Consider the following 18,835-nt stretch of genomic DNA (forward strand, 5'->3'; position numbering starts at 1 on the left):
TGTTACAATAAACCATTTTTTAAAGTCAAAAGTAAGAAAGCAGGATTAGAGATGTGACTGGCGGGGGCAGGGCATCCATGTAAGAGGCACTGCATTCAATCTCCAGCTCCGCAAGGAGAGAAACTGAAACTGAAAGGCAGAACTGAAAGGCGAAGAGAGAGAGAGGAGAGGAGAGCAGAGAGAGAGAGATAGAGAGGAGAGCAGAAGAGAGAGAGAGAGAGAGAGAGAGAGGGAGAGAGAGATAGGAGGAGATGGAGAGAGAGAGAGAGAGAGAGAGGGAGAAGGAGATGGAGATGGAGACAGAGACAGACAGAGAGGCAAAGACAGACAGACAGACACAGAGACAGACAGAGAGAGATACACAGAGAAGAAAGATGAAAGACTTCTAACAGTAGCATCAAAAAAGACTGGAATGGGACCAGTGGGCTAGCACAGTGAGTAAAGAGGCTCAGCACCAAGACTTGAGTTCAGTTCTCAGGACCTACATAGTGGAAGGAACTGACTCCAGCAAATTGTCCCCTGACCCTCATGTGCACACCAGGGTAGATGGACCCATGATTGACACACAGACTGACCAAGACACACACACACACACACACACACACACACACACACACACACACACAATGTAGTGTGTCTCAGAGAAGAGGATAACAGCAAAAAGAAGGATGCTGGATACTGGGCCTCCTGAGGAGTGTGCCTTGATAGCATCTGCCACTATCTCCCTTACAGCCACTGAGAGCCTCAGAGTCCCTCAGCTCTGGAACAAAGGACCAGAGTATAGAACCTGGAGAGTCTTGCTCCGCGTGTCCCTTGCACAGACTCTGTGGTTAGGGCAGCTGGCAGAGTCAGCACTTGAGCAGCTTCAGTTTTCAAGCTGACATGACTCTGGACTGTTGACAAAGACAAAAATAACATTTTAAAAGAAATACGCTGTCACTGGGAGAAAGGAAAAGCTATATCTTCAGGACGAAGGACACTTCCCCAAGCCCACTCAGGCTCCACGCGATCTCCTGATTCAGTGCTAATAAGACCCAAATGACTGAGGGCAACAATATGCCTAACCCAAAGAAATCCCATGGGTCTCATGTGTTCTAGAGCTGCAGGTGACCACTAAGGACAGTGGGCGGGGCTTCCAGGGAATCTCTTGTTTGTTTTCCTGATAAGAAAATAACAGGCTCAACTGGATTATGATTTTATCTTTTGTCCTTCCTCCACTTCCTGCCTGGAGGCCCTACAGCTGTCCTTTGAGCCTGAGAAAGAGGGTCACATGCTAAGGGTAGTAGAGCAGGGGAGGCAGATGCCTGCGGCTCAGTGCTTGTTCTGAGATGCAGCTTCTAGACTTCCTGATATACACAGGGACAGGAAAGCTCTTGGTTGTAAAGCTTGCGTGGATGGGTCTCTGTTACCTGTAGCTCAATGCCCTCTGAGAAGACTGAGTGCTTCTGGCTGAGAAACAGCAAACAGCTGAAAGCATAGACTTCTACGAAGACTGAAAAGTCAGCTTGTAACTTGTGTCTTTCCTTTGTCCAGGCAGCCTAGAACCAATTGTGAGGAAGCCTTGGGGGCAGAAATGACAGTCCAAACAATGGGAAAGTGAATGCAGATGTTCCAGGGGCCAGGAGATTGCTCGGGTGGGTGACTGCTTGCTTGAACTCCAGCTCCCATGTCAAAAGTCCCACCATTGACACATGCTAGTGATATCAGTGCTGCTGCGGAGGCAAAGGCAAGAGAAAAGCCTGGGCTCACAGGCCACACAGTGTAACCTACTTGGAGAACCAGAGGCCTTTGAGAGACTGTCTCAAGACACAAGGTGGATGTCTTGTAAGGAACTTGTACTCTGGCTGCCACTAGTATGCATATTCACACAAGCATGTAGGGGAGAGAGAGAGAGAGAGAGAGAGAGAGAGAGAGAGAGAGAGAGAGAGAGAGAGAGAAGAGAGAGAGAGAGGAAGAAGAAGAAGAAGAAGAAGAAGAAGAAGAAGAAGAAGAAGAAGAAGAAGAAGAGGAAGAAGAGGAAGAGAAGAAAGCTTTATTTTGGCTTTGGGGAGCTGTGATCCACAAACTATTGGTTCCCCTGCTCCTCAGCCTATTGGAAATGTTATAATGGGGTCCATGTGGCAGAGCAAAATCCACTTATCATGTAATTAGGAAGTGAAAGAGAGTGAAGCAAAGAGGAGGCAAGGAGGGAGAAGGGGATAAAGAGAGACAGAGACAGACAGAGACAGAGAGAAAAGAGGGCTGGGATGTGATTAACCCTTGATGGACATCTCACTAATGATTTTCAGACTTCCCAGTAGACCCAGCGGCACCAAGAACACTACTCTGGGGCCTAAGTAGTTAAACACATGGGCCTTTGGGGACCATTTCAACTTCACACTGTAGCAAGTACCAACCACCACCGGGTACCCTAAAGAGTTCACATTTTAAAAGGTTCAGGTCATCATAGAGTATGTGTCAGAGCCATGACCATTTCCATGTTCTGAGAGTTGACAGGAATGGAGTAGAGGTCACACAAACCAAGGAGCAGAGTGGCCAGCTGCTCACCCTGTCCCTGGCTTCCCCCACCTGACTGACACCCACATCTCAGCCCATTTTCATCAGTACCCAATTCCTACAGGCATCACAAACAGTGCTCTACCCAGCAATGTTTGATTTCTAGGCAAATAGTTGAGTTTTAAGCCAGGCCCAAGGTAAACTACATCCCTAAAGGCAACTTTGACTTTCTCAAAACTTTCTTCATCATTTCTGTTATCACTTTTATATATTCCTCTTAAAGAAACAGTTCCATATTGTTGTAAAGCAGAATGGCTAAATATTTCACACCAGCATTGCTACAAAAGTGAATAACGGACAGTGATCCTTAGAAGCTTGAAGATGAATTACACCTCATAAGTTCATGTGTTTGAACATTTGGCCCCCAGCTGACACTGCTGTCTGGGACACTGTCACTGGGGAAAGAGTTTGGGGGTTTTAAATCTTATTGCACTTCCTGTTTTCTCTCTGTTTCCTAAGTGCAGAGGAAATATGATCAGCCAGCTTCCTGCTTCTGCTTCCATGCCTTTCCTGACGTGTTGCGGGGTCCTCCTGTCATGATGAACTTTACTCTTCTGCAATTACAAACCGGTTAACTCCCTTTTAAGGTCTCTCTTGTCAGGACTTTCTATCATAGCGGCACAGACGTAGCTAATACACACCTTGGGTATCTGTCTGTCAGAGCTGTGGCTAAGTCAGCCACAAGGTCTCTACAACAGAGCACCACGCAGCCATAGAATGAACATGTTAGTTGGAACAACATTGTCTGTCTTAGCAGCTTGGATGATGGCTCAGAGCACCTGAATTTAGAGTCCTGGGCTCACATAAAAAGCTGGTTTTAACAGGGTATCCCTGAGTTCCCAGCACTGGAAACAAGAGATGGGGGGGGGCGGGAATGGGGTATCTGAGGCTAGCTGGTCAGCTAGTCTAGATAGATTAGTTCTGGGTTAAATGATGTGCCCTGTCTTTTAAAATAAAAGGAGAGTGATTGAGGAAAACACTGTATATCTATCTCTGGCCTACACATGCATGCATCATGAATGCATACCCATGCACGCATATAAACATCCACATACATGTAACAGAGAAGGAGGAGGGAGAGGGAGAAACTTGAGTATTCCTGGACATATATCCAAAATATGCTCCAGCATACAACAAGGGCATTTGGCTCAACTATGTTCATAGAAGCTTTATTCATATATAGCCAGAAACTGGAAACAACCCAGATGTCCCTCAACCAAAGAATGAATAAAGAAACTGGTACATTTACACTATGGAATACTACATAGCTATTAAAAACAAAGACCTCGCCAGGCGATGGTGGCACACACCTTTAATTCCAGCATTTGGGAGGCAGAGGCAGGTGGATCTCCATGAGTTCAAGGCCAGCCTGGACTAGAGAGCAAGTTCCAGAACAGCCAGAGTTGTTACACAGAGAAACCCTGTCTAAAAAAAAAAAAAACAAAAAAACCAACCAACCAAAAAAAAAAACCCACAAAAAAACCAAAAAACCAACCAAACCAAACCAAACAAAACAAAAAACCCAACAAAACAAACAAACAAAAAAGACATCTTGAAATTTGCAGGCACATGGTTAAAAGTAAAAAAGATCGTCCTGAGGTAACGCAGACCCAGAAAGACACACATGGTGTGTACTCAGTTATAATCGGATTTTAGCCACATAGTACAGGATAACCATACTACAATTCACAGACCCAAAGGAGATAAGTAACAAGGAGGATCCAAGGGAGGATGCTTAAACCTCACTCAGAAGGGGAAATAGAATAGACAGTGGAAGTGTTTGAGGACAGGAAGCAGGGTAGGAGAGGGAGTGTGGAGAGAAATGAGGGTGGAGATTAGACCTGGGGAGAGTGATGGTAGGAGGGCAGACGCTTGGAGAGAAAAGAGAAATCATGGGTGGGGCATCTTTGTGACAATCTGGAAACCTAGGACAGGGTAGTCTCCTGGGAGGATACGGGGGTGACTCTAGCTGAGAATCCTAGTAGCAGAGTCATGGAGACAGAAGAGGTCACCCTTTAACTAAATAAGGCTCCTAGTGGAAGGAGGGGAGCACCAACCCACCCACAAAAACTCCTACTCAAAATTTACCCTACCTACAAGATGCACAGGGATAAAAATAGAGCAGAGATTAAGGGAATGCCCAACCTATGCGTGGCCTAACCTGAGATTCATCCATAGGAGAGAGCCAACCCCTGACACTATTAATGACACTCTGCTATGCTTGCAGATAGGAGCCTATCATAGCTGTCCCCTGAGAGGCTCCACCCAGCAGCAGATTGAAACAGATGCTGAGACTCACAGCCAAACATTGGGCAGAGCACAGGGAGACTTGTGGAAGAGTCGGGAGAAGGATAGGAGGGAGGGGACAGGAGCTCCACAAGAAGACCAACAGTGCCAACTAACCAGGGCCTGGGGTGAAGGTGGCTTATAGAGAATGAAGCACCAACCAAGGACCATGCATTGACTGGACCTAGATCCCCTCCATAGATGCAGCTGGTGGGCAGCTTAGTCTTCATGTGGGTTCCCTAGTAAGGGGAGTGGGTCTGTCTCTGACATGGACTCTGTTGCTTGCTTTTTGATCGTTACACACTGGCAGGGCTGCCTTGCTTGACCACAGGGGAAGAGAGCCTGCTCAGTCCTGACATGACCTGATGAGCTAGGGAGGGGCGGGGGAAGGGAACTCCCCTTTTCTGAGGAATAGGGGATGGGGGTTAGGGGAAGAGGGAGGGAGAGTGGGACAGGGAGGAGAGGAGGGAAGAGGCTACAACTGGGATGTTAAGTGAATAAATACATCAGTAAAGAAAGAAAGAAAAGAAAAATCTCCCCTGGAGATTAAAAGAGAACAGTTAGTTGTCAGATAGTGTATAGTGAGGTATTGTGATTTGTGTTTAGAAAACAGAACGTCATGTCTATGTATAGGCACAGGCATGTGAGTGGCTAGAAAAAAAGGCTCAGGCTGGCCCCACGGTATGGGCCAGGAATAAGGGACAGCACACAAGAAAGACTGTTTTTGTTGGTATCCTTCCCAAGCCCAATTAGCATATTTGTGTTTAGTATTTGTGCTGTTGAAATCGAGCTAACCAGACTAAGGAACCCTGCAGTGTGATCCTCTTGTCTTGAGGATGAAGACGGTGAATGTGGACCAAAGAACCACCAGATTATGTCGCATTTGTGAGCCTCCTTAAACTATCGTGCCTCTTCAGAATCCATGCCTCTGAGATTTTCTGGAATGGTCCCAACCTCATCTCCTCTGCGTTCCCACAAACACTCCCAGTCAGGCACAGCGTTCTGATTTTAAGCGTGGAAAAGGCAGACACTGCAGATCCACACGAATGTCTGTTTCTAAGCAACTGCACATCAAGGATATATCACATTCAACAAAAAGATACCCCGGAAGTCTCTGTGTCCCAAACAGAGCTCTTATAATGCAAAGCTAGTGACTAAAATAAATTCTTGTGGCTCAGAGCATGAGGAAAATTCATTCAAGAATTCCATTTTGGTTCCAAATGGCATAACGACAGTACTGTTGAAAATAACACTCCAAGGGTGTTTCACCAAGGAGCCATGCTGCCTGCAGGGCCTCACATCAAATTACTCCAGAGGCTGCACGTAGAGCTTTGGCCACTGCCAGCACCCTTGTCCTGCAGACACATGCCTGGCTTTGTGTGGAGTAGGCCAGGGAGGGGCAGGCAGCATGACTCGGACATCTGAGCCACCAGATGTGAGCTCTGGATACGCAGGGAAAGGACTGTTCACAGCTTCACCCTGCCTAGTGAGGACAAAGCTGGTCCCAGAGGAGGAGCTCAATAAAATATGGGGGCTTGACTTTTTTATCATGTTGAGAGAAGTAATACAAATGAGATGCCCCTGGACATACTTTAAAGTAATAATTTCAAAAACCACCATTAGCTAGATTGGTGACACAGGCCTGTAATCCCAGAATATGGGAGACAGAGGCAGGAGGGTTGTGTCAAATTCAAGGCCAGATATCTACATAGAAAGTTCTGGGTCTGGTAGGACTACATATTTCTCTAAAACAACAACAACAACAAAATCTAACAAACAAAAACTGACAACAAATAAACAAGAGCAACACAATGGAAGGAAGAAAGGAAGCAAGGAAGCACCCCAGAAACTACATAAATAAAAACAGAAAATAACACACATTGGCAAAGACGTGAAGAAAATTAGACCCTAGCATAGACTGGTGAGAATATAAAATGCTGCTGCTGCTATGGGAATAGCGTGTCAGTTTTTTTTTTAAAGACAAAAAATTAAACATAGGATTATATATGACCCAGCAATTCTACTTCTTGTGAGATCTCCAAAAGTTTTAAAAGCAGAGATTCAGAACAGATAACTACGTACTTGTATTCACAGCAACAGAGAGGAGGCAAGGCTGTGCAAGTGTGCATTGGCAGGTGGACGGACCAAGACAATGCGGCACGTACCCCTAATAGAAGTTAAAAGCAATGGAGTTCTTCTTGCTGGGCATGTGTAAAGTTCTGTGTTCAATCCTTAGCAGCACCCGCCCCCTCCCCTCCCTCAGCATAGTGGGACCTATAACATGGATAACATGGAAAAACTTGAACACATTATTGAGGCAGCCAAGCACGAAAGGTAATGCGCTTGTCACTCTGATTATATGAAGAGCAGGGTCATTAATTCATAGAGAGAATATGGATGGAGACCCAATAAGCTGCGTTGTATGATACTCAAGAAAGTAATGATGATAAGAGGAGGCCGCACATGCCTGTGATCTCCGCGCTTGAAAAGCGGAGGCAGAAGGATCAGGAAGAAGTCAAGATAACACAGTGAGGAGCCAACTAGCTGAGGCTACATGACTCATCCCCACAACACACACAGTAAGGAGGGAGATGTCACAGTGAAAGAAAGCAGGGGTGACCTGTACAGGGACTATGTGGAGACAGACAAGCATTCACAAAGGGGAACAAAGTTAGGAAATTATTGATAATATTGATGGCTGTTCAATGATACAAATATAGTGAAAAATGCTTAAACTGGTACATTTTATATGCATTTTACTAGACTAGAAAAGAAAGTAGAGCCAGGCGTGGTGACACACCCCTGTAATCCCAGCACTCAGGAAGTAGAGAGCAGGCAGATCGCTGTGAGTTCGAGGCCAGCCTGGTCTACAAAGTGAGTCCAGGCCAGCCAAAGCTACACAGAGAAACCCTGTCTCAAAAAAACAAAATAAAATGAAACAGAAAAGTAAGTAGAAAGAAGGGCGAAACCCAGTTCAGAGAAGACTCCTGGGGTACCAAAGAGAAGTGCCGAATGCCAAGAGGGAGAATCACCCCATATGGCTATAGAATTTCACTTGCTGTTGTTCAGGCTTCCTCCCCTCTCTAAAAGGAGGAACAAAAAGTTTTAAAGTGAGCATTAAGACTGGGTCTGATGCCTCTTGGACTAAACTCCATCATAAATCTGAGAGGAAGGAAAAACTAAGGATACCTTTGGATGTGTCAAGGATGGCTTTTCCTTCCTGATTTGATGGTTGCCAGAAGGATAGAGACACCTTCCAAATCACAGCAGGTGGGATGTGCTCTTTTGTCCTTTAACACCACCTTCTCTGTTCTGTTTTCAGTTCCCCTCCTCTCTTAGGGGCACCATATGTTAAATCCAGGTAGCCATGGTAATGCAAAGACGAAATTGCATATGGTGGCCAAGTCCTCTACAGAGAGAGACAGGAAGACTGGTTAGTGAGAGGAGCTGAGCCGAAGCCTGAGGACCGCTGGGTGGAAGGTGGTTGAAGAAGCTTGTTGTAGTGTGGGAGTGGATATCAAATAGTTATTGGTGTCTCTGTCTGGACTGGGAGTTTCCAGGTTCTTGGCATCTTGTTCATGGAGTTGAAGTGATAGCACAGTGATAGCCGAATAGCAGGAAGTTTTAGTCAAAGGCCAAGGTCCGGGTCAGATGCACTGGAGAGGATGAGCACCCCCTAAGTGAGGTTTACTTGGGTCCCAGGATACCTCTGGGGCTTCTTTGTCTTTGAGTCCTGAAGAGGAAGAGTTGGTTCTAGGGGTGGGGCTCAGGTGGGTTTGTTTTGTTTGTCTCCTTGTTTGTTTTGTTTTGACAGGCTTTTATCATGTAAGCCTTTGTTCACATGTAAGCCTTTGTCCTTTCCCATGATGCATCTGACTTGAATCATATGAATGCCTAATCATGCACAGGTGTAAGATTCTAGTCAAGGCCTTTTTATCTACAACGCAGATACCCCAAACCAGTCCAGACTGGATTGATACTACCTCTAGCACCAGGCTATGCACTAAGATGTGTTTGTCCATGAAATGGGAGCATAAGAGGTTTCTAGGGAGCTTTTAGGGCAGAGTGGCCAGTGGCTTGTTTAGAAAGTCCTGTGCATGCAGGTCCAGGCAGGTGGAAGTCACGGGTTATTGACTACTTTGTTGGGAAAGAGGGCTATATGTGTAGTTCAAGCCAAGCAGGGTTCCAGGTTGCTAAGCTAGAATGCACGTGTGTGTGTGTGTGTGTGTGTGTGTGTGTGTGTGTGTGTGTGTGTGTGTGTTGGGGGCGTGGAGAGTGTAGACTTCTTGAAACATTCACCCAGGTCTTATGTGAGCCACCACCATAGGTCAGAGTAGAAGACGAAACTTCAGACAGGAAGAAATTCATCTGAGTTTGCAGTGATGTAGAAGCAGGGCTGGAACCCGAAGCCCATTTCCTGGGCCTGGGCCATGACACTTAGTGCCTAGAAAGCGAGGGTCCCAGCCACCTTACTGGTTCTCACTGAAATATAATACTATGAATTTCCAAAGACGGAAGTTTGTTCCTGAACCCCTTATTCCAGGTACAGTGAAACTGTCGCAACAACAAAAAACAAAACAAAAAAACAAAACAAAAAACAAACAAACAAAAAAGTTAGCAAAATCTGGGAGGAAAGGTATTTATTGTGTAAAATTTCAAAGACATTCAAAACTAGAAAGAAAACTGGACCACATGCCTCAACACACAGACAAGTTTATCTTCTCCAGCCCCTGATGGCCCCTAAGCCCTGTGCCCTGGTCTTTACACATACTGGGTCATTTTAAATAGAATTCCACACACTGCTCTGCTCAATCCCTTAAAATTCTATGGTTTGTGAATTTTTAGCTCCTTCAATAAGGATAAAGACACAGTATAGAAAAGGAACACGGCCGAGACCATGAACTAAGCTGTGAGAGCAGGAGCTCCTGGTTCCCTGAAGGCATCCGTGTTCAGGGAGAAAACTCAGATACCAGGAGGCAGTGAATCCCCTGGCCTACAGTCAGTGCTGGAACTTTCCACTCTCTGCACATTCACCAACCCGCCCACTCTCATACACACATATGTACACATCCAGCTATCCATTCCTCTGCCAACTCATTCATTCACCCATCCATCCATCCATCCACCCATCCATCTGTCTCATCCTCGTTCCTACCTTTGACTTCTACCCACTCATCAGTTCATGTAGGTTCACCTACTCACATATTCATCTACCACCCACCCATCTACCCACTCATCTACCCATTCATCATGATCTATCCATCATCTATCCACCCACTCACTTATCCATCATCCACCCATCCATCTACACATTCATCTGTGCCTCCCTTCCTCCCTCCCTCCCTCCCTCCCTTCCCTCCGTTCATCAATCTATCAAGACTCACTTATTTCATCTACCTACCCATCTACCTATCCATTGATCCACTGATCATCCGTCTATCATTCTTTATCCGTGGACCAGACATTACTTAGATATTATGACCCAGGAACTGAGTCAACGACTGGAAACATTAAGGCTGAAATGAGATTCAGCCTTCGTCATAAGGCTGACTAGGGCCAGTGAGGAGATGAGCAGGGAGATAAAAGATGCTAGAGCACGGCTTCTTGCCTTAGTGCATAATTCACAGATGTGAGAGCAAAAGGAACTCCCTGTGTTGGTCCTGACTGGGTCATCCAGAGGAGATGACTCCTGAAAGGTCGATTGCAAATCCATAGGAAGCAGCCGAGCAGGATGGAGAAGGTGAGAGGTGGGCATAGAACAGAAGGCACCGGGAGTAGAGGAACTGCAAACACAGGCCTGTGGGGGGAGCAGTGAGTGTTTCTGGATGGCCAAGGCAGAGGATGTGAAGGGCCTCATGGCTTTTGACCTTGGAGGCCCCTGGGCACTGCTATTTTCCAAGGCCCCACTCCCACATGTAGCATACACATTACAGTTCCCTCGCTCTGCATCTTAAATGGGTTATAAATAGCTAACAGGGGAGACCAGTTGCAAAGACAGTCGACATAATGTTACCTTTTGTAGACACTTATGCATTCATCAATTTCAACTTGGCAACCTTGTTTTCGGGAAACGTGAGTGCGAACTGTGCAGCAGATGATCAAATCTGGTGGCTCTGCTTGTGACACTTAGCTGACAGTAATGGAGAGTGGGTCACAGTAGGAAGTGAGTCCCCACACAGGGGTATCTATGTGCCTTCGCAGAGGTGCCTAGCACGAGAAACCTTTAGAGGTTTTAAACGGAGGCTGGGGTGGACCACTCAGGAAGGTGCAGGTAGGAGAAGTCTAGGAACAGGAAGTGGGGAGAGGGCTTGCCTTGGGACTCCAGCTGCAAAGTCGGGAAGGCTAGTCTACCTTGGGGGTCCAGGAAGGGACATTTTCAGACTTACTGCCACTGCTCCTCCAGGCCTGGCATGTGTCAGTTCCCAGAATCCAGGGTGAGCCCCAGCAGTTAGTGGCACAAGAAAAGAAGCCTCCTTCCTCCAGAGGGCGTCACAGGACAGCTTTTCCCGAAGGAAGGCAGCACAGGCAGCTGTTGTGAAGGCACGCTTTAGCTGGCTGAGAACAATTACTGGGCTGGACAGGAAGTTGGCACCTATGGGGCTCCTTGGAAAAAGACAGCCTAGTTAGGGGAGAGAGAAGCCTGACCTTCCAGACTAGCTGAGGCCAAGGTCCTTAGAAGAAAAAGAAACAACAAAACAAAACACCTTCAAGGAGCCTGGAAAGACTCAGGGGCTTCCAACCTTTGTGTGCAAATGGGGGACCAGCCAGACCCCCTCTTCTTACCCAAGAAGAAACTGAGACTAAGGAGTAAGGGGAGCTTGTGTGTGGGGTCCCAAGTATGTTGGAGGCAGGCCAGGGCCAGAGGCTAGCTCTGTCCTGAGACTCACCCTCCTTTAATGAGATGTGTGACTCTGTCACATTGTGGTGCTCAGAGACACTGCAGATAAGAGCAAGCACTAGCCACCTACCGCACACCAGGCTCCCTGCTAAACACTTTATTCTTATTATTGACGTTCTTTCACGTGACTTCCCTGCAGGCTGTATGATATTACCCCAGTTTCCGCCACAGGAAAACAGATCACTGCAGGCTGAAGCTGTGCTTGGCTAAAAGTCGCACAGCTGTGCTTAAAAGCCAGGCAACTCTCAAAGGGTCTCCCTGACCCAGCCCCAGGCTCCATTTTAATTCTCAAGAGGAGATAACAATGCCAAATTATTTTCTAAGAATACATAATTTTTGTCCAGTGAAGTAGCTCTTTAGGGCTGGTGAATGGATCCACATCCTATTTGCGTTTTCAATAGGGATGCTCTCGGTAGTTGATCCCCAGCCAGGAAATTAAATTAACCAGGACACGGCTAGCCCCAAGCGCTCTGGCTGGGTGGTTAATGGAGACTTCACAATGCCAGCTATGCGATTTAGGAGCACATTGCAGAGTAAATTGCCCTTAGGAGGAACCTAAATCTTCAAACACAATCCCTAATCCTCACATTTGGGCAGGAAGGGCCCTTAGAGATCAACATTTAGGGGACCCTGGGCCTCTGAGAGAGACAGCCACCTCTCCAAGCTCACAGAACAGACAGAACTCAAAGAAAATGCACTTCTAGTCATAGTACAAGCCCTTCACTCCGAAGTTCAGTTGGAAATTGGCAAAATGTTGCATGAAGCTTCTGTCCTCTCCCTCTCCCACAGCCCGGAAGCACAGTGTCTAGGCCATAAATTTTTGCTTTGTTGTGGACAACGGCTCTGGAAGCAGTTGCTCTTAGGAGAAGCCTTTTAATAGTCATTCAACAAATGTTTACTGTGAGGACTAAGGGCAGCTCAGCTAATAGGAGATTTAAGGTCTTACTCTCTGGAAGGTATGGTCTACCGATGGGGGAGGGACAGACAGACAGAAAATGGACCACATAGAGAGAGCCACCGGCTATGAGGACCTTAGCTGGATGGTATGAGGAAAGAAGGGAAGGAGTTGTATGCAAAATTTGTGATTTGAATAGCAAGGAAAAGGGAACTTCTGCTGAAATAAAAACATTCTCAACAGAAGAGCAACTTCAAAGGCCCTGGGGAGGTAACAAGCCTTTTGGCAGAACTAGTGCTCTAAAACTTTCTATACAAACATAGGTGTCATTTTAAAAGTTCAGAGTGTATGCTGTAAAAAGGAGGGATGGGGGGAAGCAATGAGTAAAATTAACTTATGTTTTATTAACACAGAAAACAAAAAATACAAATAAAACTGAGTGTCACTAAATATGTCTGTAACCCTTCCTTTGTATTAGGGAAGTTGAGACAGGAGGCTGGTGAGTTCAAAGCAACAGAATGAGACCATCTCTTAATATATCTAATAAGAAAAAGCGGGGGAGGTAGCCCTAGTGGCAGAGAGCTTGCCTACCGTGTGTGAGCCCCGAGTTCCATATTCCATAAACACACACACACACAGACACACACACACTCAAACTTCCCCTCACCCATACTGTATCTTCAACATATGGTTCGGATTGCAAGTACATGTCATGTATACGGATGCCTATTGGCTAGTAATAGGAGACCAGAGTAGGTGCGATTGCCAGGGACTGCAAAAAAAAAAAAAAAAAAAAAGGTGGTGGGGTGGGGTGGGGAAGGGTTCTAGATTCGGAACCTCTCAGGGCTGGATCTTCAAATATCCCATTTGGGCTCTCGACCTGAGGGGTCGAGGCACACTGAGGGGAAAGACACACTCTGCCTTCCTCAAAGGCCTTCAGGTCGCTTCCAAGGACCTTTTCTGAAGAGGTGCACACGTGGGAAAGCTGCGTGCTGGCCCCGGGCCTGGAGCCACCTCCCGCGCCCACTCGGCCAGGTCTCATTCCAGAAGCCGCGTCCGCCCAGGTGAGGTGAGGCCTCTCTTCCAGCCGTTCAGCCCCGCCTCTTGGACACGGTTTTGGTTTTCGGGTGCAGACAGGTCCGCATTCTTCTGAAGAGGCCCGCTCTGGGCCCCATCAAAGACAGCGACAGAGCCACAACAGTCACCCACGATGCCAGCATGCAGTTCCAGCGATCGCCACGAGGGGCGCAGGCAGGAGAGGCTATGCGGGCTAAGGGGCCTTGGGATCTTCTGCGGAGTCCTTGGGGGTTCTGCTCCCACCGCCAAAGTCCTTTGGCCTTCACTCAATCCAGCTCTGCTGTGCTGTCACAGGTCGCCTGGATTCCCATAGTTTTCTTGAACACCTGATAAGATGAAGGGGGAGGATCCTAGTTGTGAGCCAGACGCAGGAAGAAGAGGGGTGCTTTGGGAGCCCTTCTGCTTCGGGTGATGATTGGTGGAGACGACCGTGAATCCAAGTCTGTACATTCCAAGACTGGAGCCAGGAACAAAAAAGATTCCACTGTTCGGATGTTTTCACCCCTGAGGCTGAAATAACAGCGGAGGCCTGACTACCCACGTGGTGTCTGTGGCCAGAATAGGACCCACATAATAATGGCTTAGATCAGGGAAGGGCCTTTCCCATTCCATGACGCAATATTGTCATGACAGCAAAAAACAAGGCTCTGCCAGCTGAGGTAGGTACACAATGGCGCCTTGCCTCTGCCCTGCCCACACCTCTGTGCCTTCCAGTAGCATTCCCTAAACATGTGTGGAGTTGCAGGACTACAGGAAAGTGCCAGACTTTAGAGGGACTGATGGGCCTGGCTGGTTCACTCTCCCTGCGCCAGCCTTCAGCAACAGAGGCCCATGTGGGTGGGCTGTCTTGTGGAGAAGTAATCATACCCACCTTTCCATAATGTCCCTTTTGCAAGAAAGCTTACCTTAAACAGCCCTAACAAAGCGGCACAGGCCAGCTAAGCAAGAAACACGGGATATGATAGACAGGAACCCGCGCAGACTTCAGTTACATAGGAGGATGTGAGGAAGTTCAGTCAAGGCTGAGAGGGGCTTATCTGTCTTCTCAGCACAGGCAAGGTAGGGCCAGGAGGTCAGCATTTCAAGGCCATCCTCATCTGTATCTGGAGTCCAAGACTAGCCTTGGCTATAGGAGCCACTCTCATGAAACAGGGCTAGGCATATAGTTCAGGGATAGAGTACATACCTAGCATGGAAGGAAGGAAGGAAGGAAGGGAAGAAAGGAAGGGAAGAAAGGAAGGGAGGCAGAAAAGGAAGGAAGGGAGGGAGGAAAGGAAGGGAGGGAGGGAGGAAAGGAAGGAAGGACAGGAGGGAGGGAAGGAAGGAAGGAAGGAAGGGAGGAAGGAAGGGAGGAAGGAAAGGAGGAAGGAAAGGATGGAAGAGGGGAAGGGAAGAATTAGAAACAGAACAGCAGACAGTAGATTCCAAATATATAAAAATCAAAGGAGGTGGTCTGGGAGGAGATTGAGAAACAGATGAGACTGGGAAAGTGGAGGGGAGAGAGAAGACGCACCTCTTGCCAAGTGTTTTGCACCTGCTGTGGTTCACAGACTCTGCAGTAAGCACACTCCTGTCCTGTCAGAGTGTTTGGCTCCGGTAATACCCCTGGAAGGCAGAGGTAGCTCTATATCCACAGCCTCTGTAGCTCACATTCCTGAAAGTTCTGGAAACTTGCTTGGTGATAAGGGTTGTTCTGGAGGAACAGCAATCTGTTTTTATCTCAGCCAGTAGGAATATTCATGCTCAGGGCAAAAAAGCAATGATACTTGATATTTAAGGAAGAGACTGTAGACATAATCATCATCATCATCATCGTCATCATCATCATCATCATCATCACCATCATCACCATCATCATCACCATCATCATCATCATTGCTTTCTGGGACAGGGTTTCTCCATATAAGAGCCCTAGCTGTCTTGGGACTCCATATGTAGACCAAGCTGGCTTTGAACATCACAGAGATCTGCTTGCCTCTGCCTCTTGAGTGCTGGGATTAAAGCACTGTGCCGCCATGCCCAGCTACATTATTCCTGCTTTAAAGGAGGAAGGTAGGATCTAAGAAGAGAAACAAGGTGTACCGTGCCACAGAGAGGCCAGGTGGCAGAACGAAGACTTGGGCCCTGATCTTGTTCCAAACAAGGAATGGTGATTCCACAAGGCACAACATGGGCTGAGCGTGAATACTAACCTGATGGAGAGAAGGCTGCATGGGTTGCTTATAAACCATAGACATTAAGGGAAGATAAATATGCACAGAGCCGCAAGGCAAAGGGACTTATATGTTCCCACAAGATGTGGGCACCTCCTGAGCACTGGCATCTGGGCTCTAGGCAGCAACAGACATTTCAACACACTGACTCTGATGTCTGAAACACAAGTCCCACAGCTCATTAGCAATTTGCTTTGATTCTTTGCTTGTTTCTTCTGCAATGTGGAGTAATATCACTTTCTAGAAATGGTGTGTCTGAAAGCAGTTAATGTAGTGCATGGTCCCAGCAAGTGTGAAATCAGTGTTTGCTGTTACTATCACACTAGTCCCTCCATCCACGGGAGACACGATGCTCACTAGCCCTTTTTCCATCCATGAGAGACACAGTGCAGTCCCCTCGCCACCACAGGACAGAACTCTTAAAGGTGACATACACATCCCTTGGACTGGCCCATTTCTCAGTAGGAACACAATGACTATGCTGAATTTACTTTCAAGTACATTTGAATGACTTTCAGGTAATTCAAGTCATCCTTTCTGACTATTAAAACGGGCACCAAGATCACCAGCATCCTCCCATCTCTGCTTCCTGACAACGGATACTAGGTAATGAGTGGTCTGCCATGCCTGCTCCTCACAAAGACAGTTTTCTTCTGAACTGGGAGCCAAAACAAACCTTTCCTTCCCTAAAACACCAAAATAAACAAAACATAAAACTGGCATAGGATACACCTACTCACTACGCTGCCCATAAGTAGGATGATATGCATTGCGTTTTTATAGAGACTTGGCTGTAATTAAAAGTTAAAATGGTGTTGGAGACATAGCTCAGTTAGTAGAGTGTTGCTATCCTGACATGGGCAAGGCCAGCACTCAGGAGGAGGATGCAGGAGGGTCAGGGGTTCAAGGTCATCATCAGCTCCAAGTGGAGTTTAAGGCCAGCCTGGACTACATGAGACCCCGTGAGAGAGGGCACGAGGAGAAATGGCGTATTAGGAAATGGAATGCAAAATCTGATGCGTGAAATGCTTGAGACTTTATAGACTATCTGGCCATTAGGGTGTTAGTGGGAGGATGGAACACAGGGACTCTGATGAAGGTGGTGAAGCAGTGTACAGAAGTCAACAGCTAGGATCCTGAATTTGGTCTATGGTTAGGAGCTTGAAGGACTTTGCAAATCATAGCTTAACAAATCTCCAGAGTACTACTTATCGGCATGTTCACTCAGTTTCAGGCCTTGATCCGGGTGCTGGGGCAGACACAGACTTAACTGTGCCAAGGGTCCTCTGGCTAGCGGTGGGACTGTATACGTCAAGGGACAGTGGTACTTACTAACAGAGTGCACGGGTCTCTGAGTGGTGCTCAGAGTTATAGGCGCTCTTCCGGGAGCTGGGGAGTTGGGAAGGTCGTCACAAACACGTACCACCTGAACATGGCTAAGAGCACCATCAGGAGTAGGAGGCTTTCCCCGCTTCAGCTCACACCAGAGTCACCTGCACAGCCTGATAAAAGCCAGACTGCTGGTCCCACTGTCCAGTGTTTCCCCATGCAGCACTGGGCTAGGATTTAGATTTCTAAGTCCCCTGGTGCTAGTGCTGCTGAGACTCAAGGGCCAGATAGGGAAGCATTGATGTGAATCAGAAAGGGCAGACAGGTGTCCCAAGGAGTCGGGAGTACGTCCAAGGACATAAGGAGAGGCCTGTGCGGTAAGGGCTCAGAGAGTAGAGAGCACGTAGGCTCCTGGGTTGCCGGATAATGGGGGGCTGCGAGGTCAAGCCGAGAAGTTTGGACTTCTGCACCAGAAGCACAGCAGCCAAAGGAGCTTCTTGTGGAGGAAGGAAGGCCCACAGATTGGCAGTTCAGCACGGTCCTCTTGGAGGGCAGGTGGAGTGGGAAGGGGACAATGAAGCTGGCCCAACTAGCCTGCCAGATCCCCCTGCCTTGGTGTCAATGCTACACAGAGGCCCAGAGGTAAGAAGCAAGCAACATCCCAGGCAAGGGGCGGTTTATAAGAAAGACTATGGGCAGGCTCTCAGGACGTGGTAAGATAAGTAAACCCTGGCTGAAGTACCCAGTGTGCACATGGACAGCCTGAAAGCAAGCATTGCCAATGAGAAACCCCAGCGAAGGACAGTAAGCAGGCTAAGGTTAGAATACAGACTAATCAGAGAATAGGGGTAGGGGTGGGGGGGCCCTCTACTCTTCATGCCTCTCCACGTCCCACAGCCTATATTCTGTAGGTAGGAACTCACCCACTTTTTTCAGGGTCTGTGTGATAATGTGGTGGCAGTGCAGTGTGTGTGTGTGTGTGTGTGTGTGTGTGTGTGTGTGTGTGTGTGTGTGTGTGTGTGTTGCATCTATCATGGGTGTGAGGTGTGAGTGCTTGGTGTGCCTATGAAGTGTGTTACAGGACACTGTGAAAGCTGCCCCCAGTCCTCTGTCCCATAATGCTGCTGAAAATATAAGGATCCCCCATTGGAAACAGTCCTAGTGACAAAAAGAGTCACAGGGAGAAGACTTTGCCAGGCCACTTGTTGTGTCTCAGGGAAACAGATGTCACTCTGGGTACCAGATCCTTGGCAGAAATCTGAGTACTTCTCACATGCTTACAGGGCATGGTGAGAGAGTGTGAAAGAAGCATTGTGGGAAAGCCAGAAACAACAGAAGCAGAGGTAGAGTCTCATTTGGAAAGCCTAGGAATGGGCTGAGCTGTCCAGAAATGAGAGAGAGAAGGGTGACAGAGGGAAGGACCATTGACCTGGAGTCAGAAAAAGTGGGGTCAGGAGTTTCACTAGAAAATGGGAGCCTCCTCCCAACCTACCCTAGTACATCAAGTCACATAAGGACTTAGCTCATCCTCATGTACCTAGGCCAGGCAAGGCAGCCTCATTAGGGAAGAAGTGATCAAAA

The sequence above is a fragment of the Acomys russatus genome, chromosome 2 (genome assembly GCF_903995435.1).
Source record: "Acomys russatus chromosome 2, mAcoRus1.1, whole genome shotgun sequence".
Lineage (NCBI taxonomy): Eukaryota > Metazoa > Chordata > Mammalia > Rodentia > Muridae > Acomys > Acomys russatus.